The sequence below is a fragment of the Artemia sp. Qi Xiang Cuo genome, chromosome 21 (assembly GCF_049724085.1).
Source record: "Artemia sp. Qi Xiang Cuo chromosome 21, ASM4972408v1, whole genome shotgun sequence".
Lineage (NCBI taxonomy): Eukaryota > Metazoa > Arthropoda > Branchiopoda > Anostraca > Artemiidae > Artemia > Artemia sp. Qi Xiang Cuo.
Genome location: NC_142814.1, coordinates 19,632,824 through 19,647,530, shown reverse-complemented (window position 1 = coordinate 19,647,530; position 14,707 = coordinate 19,632,824). Strand labels below are relative to the sequence as shown.

Genomic DNA, 14,707 nt, shown 5'->3' with positions numbered 1-14,707 from the left:
AAGCCAGTAGAGTTGCTGACTTCTAATTCGATCTATGATAGTGTATGAGCAGTGGAGGAGTTTACGGAGGTCTTCATTGGTTACTCGGTCGATGTAGGTGATCCCTGCTATGCGACGGAGACATTTTGTTTCAAATGCAGAGATTCGCCTTTCGTCATCAGCTTTAATTTACCATGTTTCACTTGCATACATAACAATGGAGATTGTAAGAGAGATAAAGAGCCGGACCTTCAATGATTTTGATAGTAATGGAAATTATATTTCCATTAAAAAGGAAATTATATTGCCAGAAAATCTGTTAAAATCTGCAGAGAAACGATGTAGTATTCGATCATATTCAAATTAAACCGGCCGTACGTCCTACAGAACAATAGGTTTTATGGCAACACGTTACAAAAAAATCTGAAGACTGCAATTAGATTTAAACTTCTTCCCCCGCTGTTTAGGTTGGTGGTCAATATTTTGACAATAATCTTCCGGGGCGGCTTTATGAAGAAACATTTTTTTCGTCATAACAATATCTTCTTTTTTGTCCCAAAAGTCACAAATTATGCCCTTTCTAAATTGTTGGTTTTCTAGTGAGGATGAGCCCTCTTGTACTTCCTTTGCTCTCCCTTTTGAGGGCCCTTGCACCCTGGCTTCCCTTGGTTGTTTATCAGTGAATTACTTCAGAGTAGCACATTCAGGTGTCAACTTAACTAAGTCTGCAAAATAAAGAATGAAGATAGCTAAAAAAATTAGTTCATACTGGTTTATTTTAACGTTTAATCGTCAGGTGGAAAAATATCCAGGACAGTATTTTGTTTGCCGTTTCACTTGTGTCTGAGCATGGGCTGGAGTAGGTGTTAACTTCATTTTAGTATGGACTTCTAAAAAAAAAATAGTAAATAATAACAACAAAAATAGTGGTTGATGGTTAAAAAGGTATAATTTTTATTAATATTCCTTGTTCTAAGGGAATGTCTTTGTGAATCTAAAAATTTAAGGGTCAATCATGAAGTTAAAACGTAATAAAGTAGAAGTACTGCTATTTTAATTATCCTAAAGCCTTGAATGTGTTGTATCTTTCAAATTATATTTGTTTTTTCTTTTGGAAGAAGAAACAGAGACTAAGAACAAAAGTTAAAACAAAGAAAAACCAACAAGACACATGAATCAATACATATACAAACGCAAAAACGTTTAAAGACGGCGTGGATTTAGACCTATGGTGCAAAGGTACCGCAACTCACAGGTCAGTGTGAACATTACGCATAACAATATGTGAAACTTGTGCAACATTAGCGCTCACATCAAATATATACGGTTAATATTTTACAGTATTGTCCGGCAATTTTTTCATCAACTACAATAAATTTACTGGAAAATTAATACAGTAGTCAAAGGCCCAAGTTTTTGGGTTATTATTCAATAGTATTCGGGAAATCGTAATTTCCATGTTTAGCAATCTTCATATTTTGTATTTTCATGACTGTCCTGGCGTTCAGTTTCCTACAAAAAGAAATTAAAAAAAAAACTCGCAAACCCAAGGACTTTTGAAACTAAGCAGAAGTATCGTTAGCTTATACTAATAGATTTCGTATTCGTATGCATTCTTGTCAGAGTCAAATTTGGTTATAAAATCCACATACTTTTCAATCATCAACGAAGTTGGGACATCTGAAGTCATCTTAACTTCTTTTGGAGGAAAACTCTTTGAAAGTTTTTATGTCCTTTGTATATATATAAAAACCATGTTTTCTGTTTTTGAACTTTATTCCTTTTTGTAAGTCTTTTTGTTATTTTCTCTTTTTTAGTCTTGTGTTAAAGCAAATGATGGTATCAATGACCAGTCGGTGCCTATTGTTCAAAAGTAAGAAACTTACATGATTTATCACAGCTTTCATAAAATGATAAAAGCTTCGAGTAAAGAAAGAATAAATTCAGTGAATTGTCGGGCAGAGGCGGTCTACAGATTTTGTGCTGCCCGGCCTGTTCTGACAGACTAGAAAGCTCTCTTGTTTGAAACACCAGTTCACGATCCTTGTAGGTGTTTGGTACATATCCACCGAAAACCACATCATCATATCTATAATCCAAAATTGAAAGAGGTTTTAATTTCATACAATCAAAGAAAAAGGCAAAGAAATCCTGATGTTAAAAGGCAAAGAAATTCTGATATCCTAAAAAAAAGAAAAGAAATCCTGAAATCCAAAAAAAAAAGGCAAAGAAAAGAAATTCTGAAATCCAAAAAAAAGGCAAAGAAATCCTGAAATCCAAAATTAGGCAAATAAATCCTGAAATCAAAATAAAGTAAATAAATCCTGAAATGGAGAGTAATTTAGAGAGTACCTTCAGAGATACCACGTCCCCCCACGGTCCTTGGGGAAAGGTCTTTAAGTTATAAAATTTGCCCATTGCTTACGTATAGTATTTGTTATTGGAAAAAATGAATACAGTTTTCGGGTGTGGGACGATTTTCTGTGGGGAGTGTTTTCCATGGGGACAATTTTCCATGGAGAGGGAATTTTCCAGGGGGTGAATGTTTCAAGAGAAATTTTATGTTGTGGGAGTTTGCAAGAATTCTCATACCAAATAAGAGAATGAAAGAATTACGAATAATAATCAAAGACACAATTCTTTTTAAGACCGGCTCTTACAATCAATAATAATTTGAGGCTTAAATTGTACAGTTGCCGAAACTGTCACTAAAACTGACGAGTCGAAAGTTGATGAACCCTATTCAATATACGAGTAATACTATTTTCAAATTTAATAGAAACCACACTTGTAGCTTCTTACAGCTTAAAAAACAGAAAATCACATTTTTTCGTCTGAAAAAAAGAAGAATAATTGTATATAACTTTCAAAGGTTGATGGCGAAAATCAGAAATAATCCATTTCCCTCTTGATTTAGACAGAAAATAGGAAGAAATGAAGGCAGTAAAATGTCAGCTATAGAGGCAGAGTTCATAATAATATCAGTAAATTTTTTTTTTTCGAGCTTCTTGGAAAATTTAAATTGGGGGGGGGGTTTACTTACTGCCTTCATTTCTTTCTGTTTAAGACTTAAAGCAGTCGTGTTGTATGTGTCTCTTTTTGAAAATGCCTCGAGGCCAATTTTGGTGAAATTTAGTTAATGGCTCTTCCAAGTGTGTTTTTAAACCTATATCAAATGGTAAGAAATTTCTTTATAAAAATCTATCACTAAATGGGGTAATTAATGGCTTTTCCTAGTGTGTTTTAAACCTATATCAAATGGTAAGAAATTTCTTTATAAAAATCTATCACTAAATGGGGTAAGTAGCTTTTTGTTCACTTCTAAGAAGTATTTAATAAATGCTGTGTGAGATACCTTGCAAATCCTCCCTTTTCCTACTAGCTGCTTTCTCCTATCATTTCAAATGAAAAATTGTATCACTGGATTGCATTGAAAAGTGGTGAATATTACACATTGATAAAATTTGATTTTCATAGAAATTTTATAGAAAGAAAATTTAGGGCTTGAAAGACTTTTCTTGTTCTACGCAACTGAACAAACTATGTAATGCTCTAGGCTCTAGGGTAACATTTTTTATTACTTTAAAAAGTAGAGTTTTGACAGAGTCAAACTTCAGCGCAGAGAGCGGACCGTTGAGGAGGGAGCATCCCCTTTCATATACGGAATAATTTCTGTTCGTTTTAAGTTTTAACGTTGCTCCTTACGTTCAGTTGAAAAATTTATTTTTTTAATTTAGTTTCTGAACGTTTTTCAATTAATGCAGGTTCAAATTTGGCTCACAGTAAACCAAAAATTAAAACAGAATTTGCATATTAATTTTGGCAAATTTCCCCCCGTGTAAAATTTCCTCTGGAGAGTTCACTCCAGAAGCTAACCTCCCAATGTGAAAATCTATACTTCAGCAGTCGCTCTTAAAAAAAATGGGACAAAATTCTGTTTGTTTTAGTTTTAGTGTTTCTCTTTACTTTAAGCTGAAAAAATTTGTATATTTTACTTAATTTCGGATCGTTTTTAAAAAATACCAGGAAATACGGCTCCACCACTACGGAAAAATACCTCCTCCCAACGGATATATTCTCTAAAAGAGATTGGAGGGCAACTAGGCCCTTTTCTGTCAAAATCGTCCGACCAAAAGCTTGAGATAACCATTTTGTTCAGCATAGTTGAAAGGCCACATAACTATACCTTTGGAAATACCACGACCCCCACGGCCCCTGGGAAAAGGTCTTTAAGTTAAAAAAATTGCCCATTGCTTGCGTATAGTGATTTTTATTGGAAAACATTTTTGAATTGAACAAGTAAGATACGATTGTTATTAATTACTATATGTACTACTACCCTAAGGATTACAGTCGAACATCCTATAACCCAGACATAGGAATGTAAACATGCGATTAACTGGGCTACAAAATAAAAGGAAAAAACAGTCTTATATGAGCCATCTGTAAGGACATCTGGCATATGTTGATGAATTGGAGTTATTCCTGAATGATGATGAAACTTTCTGTGCACTAGTTCTTTTATACGAACCTTCTCTGTCATTTCTCAAAAAATGTGAAGAATTCCTGTGGTGAGAGTCCGATTTTCTGGATCTTCTATTCTACTCTTAGTGAACTCTTTCTAGTATAGTACTTCTTCTGTACTCTGCTCCCCACGAAGAACAAAAGCTGCTTTACTGTTATGAAACACACAGGGTTGAAAGGTATGATACTATGAATACTGTGTTTTATTGAGTACACCGACAGGTATCCTGAAAACAAAGACATGGAGGGAAGTGAACGCTACCGTTCTTTGAATAGCAATAGAGTAAAAAGTCTGAAAAAGACTCTTGATCGTACAGATTTTTTAGTTTTGTTGTTTGCGTAACATTTTCCTTGAATTTATGTGTGTCATTATCTAGTACGAGCCCTTGGGGTTCTAAAAGGCTTCAACAAACTCGTCTGTTTATTCAGATTTGAACTATGCGTTACGCGGTGCGTTCTGAACAGATTTAAAGCTCGTTCCTAATAAGAAAAATTGGCGTCAGCAGGTAGCATGTCGTTGGAGAAAAAATTAGCGATGCGCCAAAAGGTTCCGGCGGTGCGTGACGACGTGTCGCCGTTTTCCCTAGAAATCGAGCTATTCGCCGCCGACGACAAAACCAGTGCAGTGTCAGGGGTCGATTCCGAGGGTGTATTTTTGGAATTATCGACCTATTTTGGTGTTACCCGCCACAATAAGCATCCTTAAAAAAGACTATAAACGTTATTGTTTTTTTCCATCTGAAACTACGAGAAATGTTACACGCAAGTCAATTTAATTTCAGGAAGACCAGAGCCACAAAGCTTCTTATGCACTTTCATAAAAATCTAAGAGTGGCTAGTTTTTTTTCTGATTAAAATTTTACTTTCTGATCAAGCTTCCACTATCCCTGAATTCTCGGGGATATCCCTGAATATCTCGTAAGAACGGAGGGGCAAGAATGCCTGGGCTTAGAAGCATTAAAGCTTTAAATCCGGCCCCGGCCGTCACTAAAATTGCATAAGAGGGTTAAAGAAGAACTAGAGAGGAGTTAAATTTAAAAGTAGGTCTGGGGGCATTGAATATTAAGGGGATAATTTCATTAAAAGGGAAGTTTTAACTGCTTGGCAATAGAAAAAAAAATTTGGGAAAGGTAAGAGTTAAAGATGGTCGTTATTATATTGTCCGATGTGTGAAAAGAATAATGAGGAGTTATGAGGTTTGAGATAGAAAAAAATTGGGAGAGACAAACCTGAAGAGGGATGGCTTGTCGGGGGTTAGAAAATAGAAATTTTATTAGTGTAAAAAATGTTTGCTGAATAATCCGTGTGGTTATGGATCATTCATAATTTTTTTGGAATAGTTATACTTTATTTTTATTTTTTGTGTGTATATGTTCAGTTTGCCATGGTGCGGTTATTTTTTTTTATTATTATTAAATAAATATTGTATGTCATTTCATTAATATTTTAATAGGCCTATTTGCTGAATAGTGATTTTCGACCTGATGACATTTGTGTATAGAAAAACTAAATACTAATGCTTTCTCGGTTCTATGTAGATCACTTGAGCTTTGGAATAGGTTTAGTCCAAGGATACATGATCAGTTTAATTGAATCAGTTGAAGTCCAAACTGCGGATTCAGCTGCTGGATAATCAGTCTTTTGAAGCAGATTGAACTGTTTATTTTAATATCATCTAATTTTATTTTCTCTTTTTTTTCCTCTTATTTTAAAGATGATTTCGTTTTCCCTGGGGCATGGAATATACGTTATGAACATGTTTGACTGCACATGGTTTTAGCCCGGGACAGGAACCCACTCCCAATTCTTACTATAATTTGAATAAAATTATTTATATTTAAAAAATACATATTTCTTCTTTAAGAAAACCATATTATATCTTTGTCTTTTATCAACCTATTCTTTCTTTTATAATTATGGATAATTTTGATATGTCTTGTGCATACATGTACATCTGAAATGGAGGTTAATGATTTTTATACCCCCCACCTTACCCAAAATACTAGAAAGTGGAAAATTCAGGAACATGCGTGAAATACAATGAATTTCAGACTTAAAAGTATTACCTCTCATCAAGATATCTGAGAATCACGAGGAAACTGAAATATATACAGTCCTTTTTTATTTTGGATGGAATGCCAAAGTCTTTATTTTGTCTGGGGTACTGATTTACTAACTTTGCCTTCTTCTTTTGCTATTTAGTCTGAAATCAGTCCTATTCTTGATAATGCTAAATAAAAAAAACAAGCTTTTTTAACTGAAAGTTAGGAGCGCCATTAAAACGTAAAACGAACAGACATTATTCCGTATATGGAATGGGCTGTCCTCTCCTGAACGTCCCGCTCTTTACGCTAAAGTTTAACTCTTTCTCACAAATCTATTTTTTAAAACAACAAAAACTTTAGCGTAAAGGGCGGGGCGTTGAGGAAGGGACATCCCTTTTCATATACGGAATTATTTCTGTTCGTTTTAAGTTTTAATGTCGCTCCTTACTTTCCGTTAATGAAACATGTTTTTTTTATTTAATTTCTGAGTGTTTTTGAATTAATGCAGATTTTGAATATTGATCACCGTATGTGAATAATTAAAACGAAATTTGCATGTTAATTTCACTTTTTTTTAACTATTAATAACATCATAATAACCTAAGTTTGATTTTTGTTGCAGTTGTTTGGCGCTCCCCCTCTATGAAAAATTCCAGATCTAGTGTTTGATCCCCTTGGGAGATAAGGCAGAATGAGCCTGCATGCAATTGCAATCAGGGGTTCCGGCAGGGGTTGGCAGGGGGGCCATGGCCCCCCTGGAAATTTGGGACTATAAATTAATTATAAGGAAACCCAAAGAAAGAGAGCAGAATAGGGAAAAACTATGGAAAAAATGTGTGTTGCCCCATTGTTTGCTGCCGTCCAGTAGATTTTGACCCTTAATAAGGAAATTGTAAGCTCTAATTTATGACTAAGTGACCCCTTTCTAGTTTTCCATAAAAATTTTTGCTATGTGATTTGGTTCAAGCAACAAAAAAAAATAAATTAAATTCTTCATAGTAACGAATGGTATGTAAGTAACGATCCTTGTCAATAACAAAAGTAAAAGAGCCTAACTATAAATAAGATTAAATCAAAGAATCAGCTTATATGGGGATTCTAAATATATATTTGTTAATTAGTAATTAGTGCAGTTATTAGTACACAAGAAGGTTCGTATGATCATAGAAAACAATTTAATAAGGGGTAATTCCGGTAAAAATATGCCGTCAACTTTTGATTGTAATGCAAGAGTACCCATGAGCTGATATACGAAGCCACCATAATCAGAAATGTTTCCCTTGAAGCGAGTGCTGGGAATTTTATCTCTCTGAACAGAGACATTTTTTGTCTTTTATTATAATTTTTTTTTCCATGAGTGATTGTATTTACCTAGTTGTCACTTTGAAAAAGATTAAATTTTTTACAGTTACGAAGTATAAAGCGTCAAATATATTGGTTTTTGGTATTCAAAATAAGTTAAAAATATTGAATAAAAATTTTATATTTTGATTTTCTTAATCTTAGTCTTAACATTTAACTTTGAAAAAACTAATCTGATAAAGCGTTACTTTTTATAAACACTGAGTCGTCTAAAGGCATTATATGTTTTGGTGTTTGATAACCAAGTTCAGAACTGACGATATTTTTTTAGAAATATCCGTCCAACGCTTCGGCATTGTTCAACCTAACTGACTGCTGGGAGTTTATATCTTAGTTTTTGTGAGTAGGCTATTAGTTTTGTGTATATTTTTTGTAATTACTTAATTTTTTCTTTTTTTTTATTCTTTTACTTTAATTGACATACTTTAACCATTGCCTTTAGAAAAATGTTTGTCTCTAAGCATCATTAAAAAAAAAAAAAAGATTTTTAAACTGAAAGTAAGGAGCAACATTAAAGCTTAAAATTAACAGAAATTATTACGTATATGAGTGGGGTTGCCCCCTTTTCAACATCTCGATCTTCACGCTACAGTTTTTCGGCACTTTAAAAAAGGTTACGTATTGTTCTAATTAAACGAACCTTGTGTTTCAGGAGTCGTTTTTTAAGAATTGGGACAAAATTTAAAGAACGAGGTGTTGATGAGGGGGCAACCCCCCTCATATACGTATTAATTTCTCCTTAAGGGTTGGGCACACGCCGCTGATTTCGGGAACTGATTTCCAAATCAGCGCCCATTTTAAAAGGAAACAGCGTCAATTTGAGCTTGAAAAATTTTCTAGTTTTCGGTGCCGATTTACAAAATCAGCGCTGATTTTCATCATGATCATCACAAAAAAATTGGGATACAAATAAATAGTCAGCCAGAGGTATTTGTAGTGAAAGCCCCTACTACTGAGCTGAGAACTAAACTGAGAACTAAACTGAGATCAATGAAGCAACTATTAATAAACTCCAGTTGACTATTTGTGTCCATGATTTTTTGTTTTGAAAATTTTGCGCAATAAATTGTTCTTTCAACAAATTTTTCTTACCGCTATCGTATGTCCACTGATGCTGAAATCGGTTCCCGAAATCAGCTACGTGTGCGTAGCCCTTTACTTACAGTTTGTTACCACGAACTGTTTGATTACCTATCAAAATCAAAACAGAGATCATTGAAATATTAATCTTTTTTCTGCATTACCAAAAGTATTTCATTCATAATTCTTTACAGTTTCATGAAATGTAATTTAACAAATAGAAAATGTTTTTCAACTAAAGTAAAGAGCAAGTTGAAACCTTAAAACAAATTGAAATTAATTTGTGTATAATGGGGACTGCCCCCTTCTCAGCATTTGGAACAAAAGTTTTCTAGTGCTTTGAAAAATCTTTTTTTTTTTTCAATTGCAAATTTTCTTTAAAAATTTGGACAGAAGCCAAACATCACAGCAAAGAGTAAGGAGCTAAGGAAGAGACAGACTTTTTATCTTTTACATAACTGAAGCCATCACGACCTCTACAATAGGATTTTCTTATCGATAAATACAGTCATACATTTGTTTAAAGACATCGAAGTACTTCATATAAATAGAAAAATAAAAATATTACCATTTGAAATTGCTGAAAACTATGTTCCTAGCAGTATTTGCCACCCCGATGAAATTTACTGGCAGGGCTGCTGATGGCCTGCCTTGTCTTTTCCAGCTCTGTGCTGGTTAATATAGGAATGTAATATTTTAGCTGTATAGAGAAACATTTTAATCAATTTTGACTTCCCCCTACCTCTTTCAGCATTTTTCCGAAGCCTCGTGAAGAGTAAGCAGTGTGTTTATTAAAACCTACTTTTCTAGGAATCCACTCTATCCCCACCTAAACAATGTCTCACTCCCCCTCATTATGGCTGATACACAATTACAGATCACCAAACGTAGCCTAATTTCATTACAAATTAAGCGAATCAACTTGGTTGCATCCAGTGCTGCCACCGTTTGGCATTTCGTCCTCTTTGCAAATTCGTCCTCTTTGGGGTAAAGTCGTAGTTTGGTGCCCTAAAACGGCAGAAAACTAGACTTTCCCCTGGCCTAACCTGTATGGTCACTTAAAAAAGAGCTTTCAATTTAAGTTTGAATGAGCTTCCTCCCAATTATCTTTGACCTTCGCTTTTATACAATCATCCCTGGGAAAAAGCAAAAAAAAAAAAACATGCATCGACAATGTTTCTTCTGAAAAAAAAAATAAAAATGCGATACACCACATTTTGAAGATTGGTGCTTGAAACCTCTATGGTAGGGCTATCTGATATGGTGTATCTAATAAAGGGATTTTTAATCAGAACGCTCACTTTTCTGCGGGTGTTCCCCATTTTTTCAAAACCAGGAAAATTTTCTCAAATTTTAGTTTTGGGTGGGTAAAAATAAACTGAAATAATTTTATATGTTTAGAATCAGCATTAAAAGCCAATACTGTCGGTCTCGCAATTGTCAAGAGAATTCCATTTTTAGTTTTGATTAATATTGGCCCAAGTCACTTTTTATTTTCAGTTTTTAATCACAAACTATTTGATAAGATCCTCCTGTGACGAAATTTTTTTTAACCTGTTCATTCTATTAAGTTGCATAGGCTAATAAAAAAAGAGTGTCAATTTGACAGCTGGATAGTAAGTATAAATTTTGTTTTTCTTTCGCTATTCTGTAATTTTTTTAAATGTCTGAATATATAAGGGATTTAAGTCCGGCTCCCCCTCTATGGAAAACTCCCTTTCCCCATGAAACATTTCTCCATGGAAAGATCCTCCCACGTAACCTTCCCCCTCCATCAGAAAAATCCCCCTGAAAACGTCTATATAATTCCCAATAACCAATGCTATACAATGCAATGGGCAAAGTTCATAACTTGCAGCCCTTCCTCCGGGGACTGTGAGGGGTTAAAGCATCCTCAAAGAAATAGTTATCACACTTTTTGACTATACTGCAAAAATGGCTATCTCAAAATTTTGATCGGGTGGCTTTGAGGAAAAAATGAGCGGGGAAGGGGGGGCTAGCTGCCTCCAGTAATTTTGTCACTTAAAAAGGGAACTAGATCTTTTGATTTCCGATCAAACGAGCCTTCTCCCGATCTTCCACGTTCAATACAACCACCCCTGAAAAAAAAACGCATCTGTGATGTTTCTTCGAGAAAAAAGATGCAAAATTCCACATTTTTGTACATAGAAGCTTGAAAACTGAATCTGACGGTGCGATTTTCATTAAAATTGCCTGATGTTTTGGGGGTGTTTTCCCCTTTTTCTAAATTGGGCAAATTTTCTTACGCTCGTAACTCTTGATGGGTGCCATTAAATTTGGTGAATTTTACATATTTTGAATGAGCACCAAAATTTGGTTCTTTTGATGCATCTATTGTTATCTAGACTCGGTTTTTTTTAGAGTTTCGATTACAATTGAGCTCCGTACTTAAAGTTAGTTACCACGAACTGTTTGAAAAATAACCTTTGTTACAAATAATCATTGCTCTATTAGTTGTTATATAATTATTTAGTATTAAAATGGCTCAACACAACAAGTTGGCTCATTCAAAACCCAATAATTTCTCTACGGAAATGACAGCTGTTTCGTACATGTTACTTATTCCCAGCATTCCTAAGAAGAAACGTTCTTGAAAGTAGTTTTTGAAAGAAGCCGAAGAATTCGTTGAAGGGCGTATTATGGGTAAAGTTTGAAAATGAAAAATGCTGGATTTCTGAATTAGGCCTAGCTTGATTATGTCTCTTTGTTATACTAAGGATTCTGTAATTTGAAAGAAGTGGAATAATAGGTAAGTGAATTGAAGTTGCTTAATTTAGTACAGCAGTAGTATAACTTAACAAAATCTTCTCATTTGCTTATTGATCCTAAAAGGCTTAGGCCATGACTACCTTAGACCTACCTTAAATTCCAGCTTGGAACCATCTAAGGATATGATCCTTATGGACCTCACAGTTACACTGTTAGATTTTGGTTTTGTCAAATAATTTGCCAGCTCAAAATTGAATACACCACTTCAGTCATCCTTCAATGTGGATCCCAAATACACTAATCATTATGTTTGCAATTTTAACCCAGCCCTTCTAGTCAATATATACCAAATCGTATTATTGAGTTAGGACTAAAGTGAATACACCATTTGATGCCTTTTTTTTATGCTGATAAAGAATATAATAATCATTTCTATCAGAAATGAATTTCAGCCCCCCCCCCCCCCGATATAGGCGATACCGCACCAAACCCTGAATTGGCATATATAGAGGGGGGGGGGGCTCAAATTATTTCCCTATAGAAATGCTTATTATATTTGTAATCAACATAAAAAAAGGCATCAAATGGTGTATTCACTTTAGTCCTAACTCAATAATATGGTTTGGTATATATTGACTGCCCTTCTCCCTAATGGGACCAGATATAGACTGTATAAGTAGTATATTTGACTACCAGTTATAACTAGTCTAGGCCTAACTTATAACAGTAGGAATTGCCAGTAGGCAATTGCCAATTGCCTAGCTCAGGCAATTGGAAACTAGTTTGCCTGCAATTCCCAGCAACTTAACAATCTTGTGTCAATTCTAAAACTTGGTCAACCTGCATAAGACTCCAGGCTGTGGACCAGATGCTTGTTTGCATGTGATTCCTAATGATTTAATGGTCATGTGTTGATTCTAAAACTTGTGAACCTGCCTGAGACTCTAGGTAGGCTTGCCTCTCTAAAGGCTAACACACAAGTATTTGTCTAATAAGAGAGTCATAGCTACTCTTACTGTTTACCAAAACACTTAGAAAACTAGGCCTAGCCTATAGGCACCCCCATTTCCATGTGAGTCCAGGTGACTTTTTGGGTCATAGGCTATGTCAATCCTAAAACATGGTAGTCCACCTGAGACTAAGTGGGCAGGTAAAGTTATACAAAATCATATTATTGAGTCAGGACTAAAGTGAATACACCATTCTATGCCTTTTTTTATGCTGATTACAAATGTGATAATAATTTATTTCGGAAATGAATTGCAGCCCCCCCCCTATATCTGCCATACCTAACCCTGAATTGGCATTAATAGGAGGGAGGGGGGGGGCTGAAACTCATTTCTGATAGAAATGCTTATTATATTCATAATCAGCATAAAAGAAAGGCATTGAATGGTGTATTCACTTTTGTCCTAACTCAATAATATGATTTTGTAGAACTTTACCAGTGGGCAAGCCTATCAGGCCTAGGCTAGGTCACTTGTTTGCCTGTAAGTCCAAGAAAATTCAGTCCTCCCCCCACTTTTGCATGCATGTCTAGGCTAGTCAACATTGTCCATCATGAGTCAACCCAAAAATCTCAATCATTCCTTAGTTCTATGACTATCTATCTTAGTACTGCCCTAGAATAGATGGATAGATGATAGACTATCTATCTACAAGTGAAAATGACATCATTAATTATATAGCCTAATCCTGAAAAAGGCTTATTTTAGCTTTGCCTCTCACTCTGACTATCTTTCTTGGCTTTTTCTCCAATTAGTTATGGCTTGATGGCAACTTGATTTTAATTTGAGTAACCTTAAATTGCATGGTCCACCAAATAAGGAATTATCCTATAGGTGCTGGTTAGTAGAGATGTTGAGACAATGTGTTGGCTACATCCCATTCTCAAAGCCATGGCTTGGGCAACCAATCTTTGTCCACAGCTCCCCTGAAGACCCCCACACTAGAAGTTGAGACTGCTCCTTTGCTTAGAGAGTTCCAGAGCCCCACAATTCTATTTGGGAAGAAGTTGTTCTGTAGTCAGGCATTGGCTTGTTTACAGTACAGCTTCATAGAGTGTCCTCTAGTTCTTGGTGACTGGTCAAGTTCAAACATATTTTGTTGCAAGGACTGAGTGTACATCATTTTGTTTGCCATAATGACATCCCCATGCTTCTGTTGATAAGAGAGGGTAGGAATCTGTAACTTCTTAAGGCAGGATGGTTAGTCCTGGCTTTTAAATCCCTCTACTGATTTACTTGTTTGCCTTTGGACTCTCTAGTTTTTTCTTGTTGCCTTTATTTAATAGGGTTACCATTTACATACCATAGTTAAAAAATTGTTGGGAGCTCATTTTGTGTTGAAAACAGGAAACTGCTTGAATTGAATATTCTCTGCTTATCTAAGTGTAGCCTATTGGATATAGTGTCCATGTTTTCCATTGTCAAAATATAATGACAGCTTCAAGAGATGGTGTTCCAAGTCACAACTAAACAGAATTATCCTGTTTTGAAGGAAAATTTTGACAGTGGTTTCAAAATTGTGTTGTTGAATCATTGGTACCTTTACCCTACTTTAGTCTGTAGACCTATCCTTGAAAGTTTCATTTTCCTAACCTAACTCCTTTCCAAGATAGCAAAAAGTAGCTAAACTAGAATTTTACCAAGGCTTAGGCTTTGACCAGTCTAAGTCTTTCTGAAATTGCAGCTTGGAGCCATTGAAGGAGGTGATCCTTTGGATTTCATAATGCCTGTGGTAGATTTTGGTTTTCTCAAATAATTTGCTAGCTATAAGGTGAATACATCACTTCATGTACCATTCAATGTTAACTCCAAATATACTAATCATTACACTTGCAGATTTGCCCCAGCCCTTCTTTCTAGTGGGACCAGATCTTGGTCTAGATTATATAGAAAACTTTGCTATTTTTGATAGGCTATATCAGTTTAATGGCTATAATCAGTCTAACTACAAAAGAAAACTAAATTAGATAAACACAAAAT

General features: G+C 34.9%; 1 protein-coding gene across 1 annotated transcript in view; it reads left to right on the top strand.

Moving 5' to 3' along the window:
- Nucleotides 1–11,643: 11,643 nt before the first annotated feature.
- The window catches only part of LOC148939318 (uncharacterized), a 143,264-nt gene continuing 140,200 nt past the window's right edge, over nt 11,644–14,707 (top strand). Inside the window, exon 1 of the mRNA XM_089107102.1 lies at nt 11,644–11,760. The gene's annotated coding sequence lies outside the window, so the exon portion shown is untranslated. The remainder of the gene's footprint in view (nt 11,761–14,707) is intronic.